General features: G+C 58.5%; 1 long non-coding RNA gene across 1 annotated transcript; it reads right to left on the bottom strand.

Moving 5' to 3' along the window:
* Nucleotides 1–255: 255 nt before the first annotated feature.
* On the bottom strand, nt 256–2838 carry LOC130610239 (uncharacterized). The gene is made up of 5 exons (XR_008975005.1): nt 2704–2838; nt 2232–2303; nt 1278–1349; nt 773–853; nt 256–328 (listed from the first exon to the last, which is right to left on the bottom strand). It is a non-coding gene; the product is annotated as an uncharacterized LOC130610239 (long non-coding RNA).
* Between the last annotated feature and the right edge of the window lie 3162 nt (nt 2839–6000).

The following is a 6000-nucleotide window of genomic DNA, read 5'->3' as shown; positions in this document are numbered from 1 at the left end:
CCGTGGCTCTGAACCAGGAGGGATCCTGCAGATCCCATGGGAGACGGATGCAGACAAGTTCAAGTCCGTGTCCCAGCTCCCTGCTGCCTTTGCTGCCGGGACACAGCAGAGCTGCTCAGCCTTTGCCTGGCTCTGCCGCTGCCTCCGGCAGGAGAAGGGTGGGATTGCTGCTGGATCTCTGCTTTCCTGGCCACGGGGCACCCAGAGACACAAAGAGCGAGCCATGGTAGGCTGTTAACAGGGAGTCCGTACTTACAGGTGCGTGACTGAAGGCAGCTTGAAGAACCACGGGTCCTCGATAACAGACAGGGGGTTATGGCCCAGGACCCTGAAATGAACCAACACCCTTGTGAGCTGGGGGTGCAGGATGTGAGCGGTGGCGTGGGCTCAGGGCTACGTGTGTGAGGAAGGGCTGGGGTGAAGGTTCCAGGCCGGGGCAGATGCTGACGGGCAGATTCACAACATACACCAGGTCCTGACTATCTCCAGCCCAGAGATCAAAAGCCCAGAAGTGCTGCTTCTGGAAAACACAACGTCTCTTTCTTTCCTCCTCAGCTCACACCTTCTGGTGGCTCCCCTCCACCAGGCCTTGCCCTCACATTCCCACTGTCCATGAGCTTTGTCTCTGTTCCTGCACCCAGCCAGGCAAAGCCGTGGCCTGACAGAGCTGTCAGTCAGCACTGATGCTGCTGCCTCTGTGGGGCAAGAGGTGAGCAGAGCACAGTGACAAGCGCCACTGCTCTGAGCTACCCTTAGCCCTTGGAACACTCACAGTGTCTGGAGGAACTGCATCCCGTGCCATGCCCGGAAGGCGTCACTGCGGATCTCGGTGAGGAGATTTCCCTCCAGGTTTCTGGGGAAACAGGAGAGCACAGAAATGAACTGGGTCTGACCCCCAGGAATCTGGAGTGAAGCAGCTCTGATCGGGAGCAAGCAGCCCCATCCAAGGTGGAACTGGGAGGAAGCTGCCATTTTCTCTCCTGCTGTTTGTTAACCTGCCTGGGAGAGATGAAGTGCACGTGTGCTGCCTCTCTGCCTGCTCAGGGACACAGCAAGCCTCATGCCTTGGCTTCTGCTCTGGCTGTGTTTGCACAAGCCGTGGCCCCACCGTGCTGTGGCCACCAGCCATGCCCTGAGCTCCTGGGCTCGGCTGCTCCTTCAGCAGCAGAAATTGGAGCCCTTGTTCTAAAACTAACGGGAGGTTTTTCCAGCAGCAGCGGGTTCTAAATGCAAACGGGCTTCACCAAGCACACCAGGAAGAAACCCCCATAACTCACAGGGTCTCCAGGAAAGGAAGGTTCTCAAACGCATCTGCCTCGATCGCCTGGATTTTGTTGTAAGATAAATCCCTGTTAACAGGAGAACAGAAAAAGTCGGTGCCATTTGCACGGTGCTGGTTCCTCTCGGGTGCTCGCACACGGGCAGCACAGACGTGCCACAGCTCTCATTTCACGTGGGGTTTCTCTCTGGCACTGGCTTGCAGTGGTGCGTAACCGGGGCTCACGCTCCTGGCCGCGGTGGCTGCAGCTCAGAGAGGTTCTCCCAGCTCTGATCCCACCGGGGTGTTTCAGGGCTGACTTTCCTCTCTGGTAACAGAGCAGGTTCTTTATGCACGCCCCAAGCACCTCTTGCGTGAGGCCTCAGGGACCGGCTGAAACGCCCTGTGTCACCAGCATGGGGCTATTTCCCCTCGCTCCCAAACGTCACCTCCCTGCACAGCCCTGCTCTGGTGTGCGCAGGAGCCCTCTGGCCTGGCTCTAGAAACCAAAAGGCTCCTTGTCCCAGCCTGAACCCCCTGCCTGGGCTTGTTCTGCCGCAGGCAAGGAGAGAGGAACCTTTGTGGGCAGCGTCTCATGGCCGGCTCAGCCAGAGACCCCGGCCCCATTGTGTGGGTGAAAGGGAAGTGCCTGCTCCTCTCCATGGGCGATGGAGAGAAGCTGCACCGGCAGCTCTGGGGCACCTGAGCTGAGAGGGGACGAGTGCACGAGCTTGGCCCTGGAGGAGGCGACCTCGTGTGGGTCTGTGCAGGGAAAGGGCAGCAGCCGCCTGCTCCTGCTTGGCCGTGGGGCAGTGGGAGCGCAGCGCGTCCCTGCGGAGCCCTCCCCTGCACCAAGGCCCTGCTGTGCCCTGGGGGATCCCCGCAGGAATAAAGCCCTTCCCGGGGCGGGCTGGGCAGCAGGGGCAGGGCCGGGGGAGGCTGTGCCCAGCGCCGCGGGCAGGGGGGTACCTACAGGTGCCTCAGCAGGAGCAGCCCCTCCAGTGAGCGCCTCTTCACTGCCCGCAGGCTGTTGTGCTGGAGGACCCTGCAAGAGACAGACGGACACGGGCAGTGGCACCGCGGCTCAGGGGCTATGGAGCTGTCGGGGGAGCAGCCCTGCAGCAGCGGCCCTGCAGCACCTCCGCGGGTCCCGCCGGGGCTCATCACCCTCCCGGCAGGAGCAGGCACTTGCTCCCGGCCTGCTGACCCTGACTGCAGCCCGAGCACGGGCTCCTCAGGCCCAGGGATGGCCCCGGGGGCGGGAGGGAGGGACACAGCCCCGGGCACTGCTCGCCATGGAGCAGCTCTGGGGATTCGGAGCCCTCCTTGCTGAGCAGCTCGGCCTTGGCTGCACGCGGCAAGCACTGGTGCGGTGCTCGACAGCCCGGCGGAGGGATGGGGATCCCGGAACCCCTGCGCCATGTCCGACGCTGGTGGATACTCACAGCTTCTCAGCCCACGGGTATCCCTGCCACGCCTGCGTGGGGATGAGGGCGAGCGCGTTCCCACTGAAATCCCTGCGGAGAAGCCATTGGCAGCGTCACCCCCAGCACAAACCCTTCCCCTGCCCCAGGGCTGTGGCCTGGAGCTGCCCCCTCGGCGCTGCCCCTCAGCCCCCCACAGGCAGCGGGGCCCTGGAGCCGCTCTCGGGGTGTCCCGGGGCAGCGCCCGGAGCTGCAGGGCACTCACAGGATAGTGAAGGATTGCTGGCGCGTGGCCGGGGGCACGCGGGCCAGGGCAGCGCCGCTGCAGTCCAGCCGGTGCCTGCGGCAGCGGCAGGGCCCCGGGCAGGGCTCCAGGGACCTGGCCAGACTGGGGGCCAGGCCCAGCAGCAGCAGCAGCAGCAGCAGCAGCAGCTGCAGCGGTGCCATGGCGGGGCAGGATCTGAGCATGTTCCGTACTGCAGGAGGCTCAAGGCTGGGGATCCAAACCAGGAGCTCTGAGCCCAGCAGCGGGTCTGGGGCGGTGCTGGCCCTGCTGGGCAGATAAAGCCTGGAACACCTCACATGTCACAATGGGGCCAGGCCTGGGAGCGTGCGTCCCCATTTTGACATGGGACAGTCTCTGCCACTGGCGCTGGTTGCTCCAATGTGGGGAAAGCTTCAGGCCCGATGTGTTGGCTTGGAAACAGCAGTGTCACTTCCAAGGGACACCTGGAAGTGTCGGTGTCACACCCAGACCCTGCGGTGAACTGCTGGGCACCTCCTTCTCCATTTGGATGGCAACGGGCTCCAACTGAAGGGAGTCAAAAAGCATTGCGTATGCGCAGTTGCAGGAGTTCACGGAAATACTAATTATCGTACGAAGCGGGGACAGGTTATGAATGCGTATAGCAGCTCTCATGAATACGTAACCACAATGCTATACATGTTTGAAGGACGGGCGCCTGCGGCATGCACGACTTTGGTGGGCTAGCCCCGTGGTGCCCAGCGCTGAAGAAACATGGCCACTTTACAACCCTCATGGGCTCATTGGTTGTACAGGCCTTTCTCCGCACGTCAGCGGCTCCCCTCCGGCCGAGGGGCTGCGCCTGGAGGCAGCGGGACAGGGAGCTGCGGAGCACGGGCGCGCCGCCTCCACCTCCCTCACTTGCACGACGGCAGCAGCAGGCTCCGGCGGGCTCCCGCCATTGCCCGCCCGCCCCTGGCCCTTGTGTGCTCCGGCAGGCACGGGTTGGCTCTGCGCCCGCCGAGATGCGCGCGGCGGGGGGGTCCACTTCTCCCGGCGAGAGGCGGGGGGAAACCCAGCCTCTGCCCCGGAGGTTTTACACCCGCAACAACAGTCTGTTAACAGAAAACGACTCAGTCCTCACACGCGTGTCGTGAACCCTCCTCAGCAGTCAACCATTGTGCTGAGGCTGGAGAACCTCCATGTATTTTACTGCCCCGAGGAAACTCAGGGTTGTTCACTGCTGCAAGTTATGCAGGTGGCGGTGATCCCGGGAAATAAAGGGTTAACATTGTGCCTGCTTGCTTAAGCAGTCGCTGTGCTTGGTGGAGCAGAGCCATAGGAGGCAAAGTTACTAGAATGGTGAAGCAGAATTGTAGGAGTTAGAGCTGCTAGGCAGAATTGTAGTAGATAGGATTCATAGCTTAATATTTAAGACATTCTTGTTCAAACAGTACCTTTAGAAAGAAAAGGAACAGAAGATAGCCAGGGTAACAAAGTCTACAAACTTGGCAAGTTTCTGCTTTAAGATACATAAAATCGGCTTGTACCAAACCTGAGGTTTGGACAGGAGCCGAAACCCTTTTGAGTCTGAGTGAAAGCAAGAGGCTACCCGCGTTGATGAAGAGGAACTACAGGCCTTCATCCTCACTACCCCCTAACGACCACCACCAGGAGGCACTGCGCAGGCACACCAATGGGACGAATGCCAGAAAAACTAATTATAATGTTAGACAGGAATAGGTTTTGCATACGTATTAGGCGTGAAGCAGTCTTATTTTTAGGTAGTCATTATATGTAATATAAACAAACTGAGTGGCAAAGGGGGTGTGCATGCTTTTGGAGGAGCAACCCCCATGCGCCTCAGCTGAATAAAGCATACCTACTTTACAACCCTGACGAGTTGTGGAGTCAATCTGCGTGTCAGCAGAGGTCAGACTTGGGGTCTGTTCCTTTCTGCTGCACTGTTATAAAAACCTAATATCGCCAGTCTGTTTTAATCGGTTTTTATTATCATTAATATCGAGAGACAATAAGCAAGCAGCGCTGGGTGCGCCGGGGAGTCTCCGCTCCACCCAAGACACGCGAGGGGAACTTCTGGGGATAGTCGCTTATACTTTTTGGTCTTGGCTTTCAGCCAGTCCTGTTGTCGTCTTTTCCCGGGCTTCTCCACCTGTTGCTGGGGTCTTGTCTCTGGGTGAAGAAATATTATGTCTCTCACAAGTCTGACCGCCATCTTAGACCCATAAATTCCACTCCTTAGGTGTTTCTTTGTTCAGCGCACAGGTTTCACAACGTTCTGCAACAGGACATATCTCTAAGTTACCTATTCCGCCGCCCCCCTTTTCTAAGAACATCCATGCAATTTAAACAATGGACAAAAAGTTTATTTGCACAATACAGCGGTTGACCCAAGGGAATTATTCCCTTGTTTCTTCTTCCTCCTCACTGTGGTATTGACAGGGACACTTATCATACCCTTTGCACGTAGCACAATGATCACAAGGGATTCCATCTCCACACGAAGTGCAGTGACCACTAGGACCCCTGAGTTGCTGACACGCATCACTCTGATGTAACTCAAACGCAGGCAATGATTTTTCCTGTGCTGATTCCTGCCTTGCATCGTGTTGAACACCACGGGCACAGTGGATCCCGACGCCCTGCGTCCTCCAGGGAGCAGCCGTGGGGGCTTCTGAGCAGTCAGGGGCCTGCAACATCCTGCTCCACGGTCAGGGACCATTGCTCCAGATCTTAGGCACTCAGAAGGCAGAGGGCCAAACATCAATCCACTGTCCTTATGGCAGGGAGTGGTTGGGATCCGATGCTCAACCAGCTGAAATGAGAGCAGGGACATAGCAGCAGTGGCAGAACAGCAAGTACATAATAAGCCAGGAAATAGCGGCCAAGAAAACAACAGAAAGGAAACAGCATCCAAGGAAAGTCTCATGAGCTCCTACATGGCGCAAGAGCTTAACTGGGGTGCTGGCATCGCCACCATCACACTTACGCTATGCCACGCTCCTCCAAATCGTCCTCTTCTTCGGAGCCCTCCCCATCGTAGAGCTGGGCCA

This window comes from Pezoporus wallicus, unplaced genomic scaffold (assembly GCF_028554395.1).
Source record: "Pezoporus wallicus isolate ANWC-B61680 ecotype Strahan unplaced genomic scaffold, APGP_CSIRO_Pwel_v1 contig_14529, whole genome shotgun sequence".
Taxonomy (NCBI): Eukaryota; Metazoa; Chordata; class Aves; order Psittaciformes; family Psittacidae; genus Pezoporus; species Pezoporus wallicus.
The sequence above is the reverse complement of the archived record's forward strand: the minus strand, read 5'-3'. Positions and strand labels throughout refer to the sequence as shown.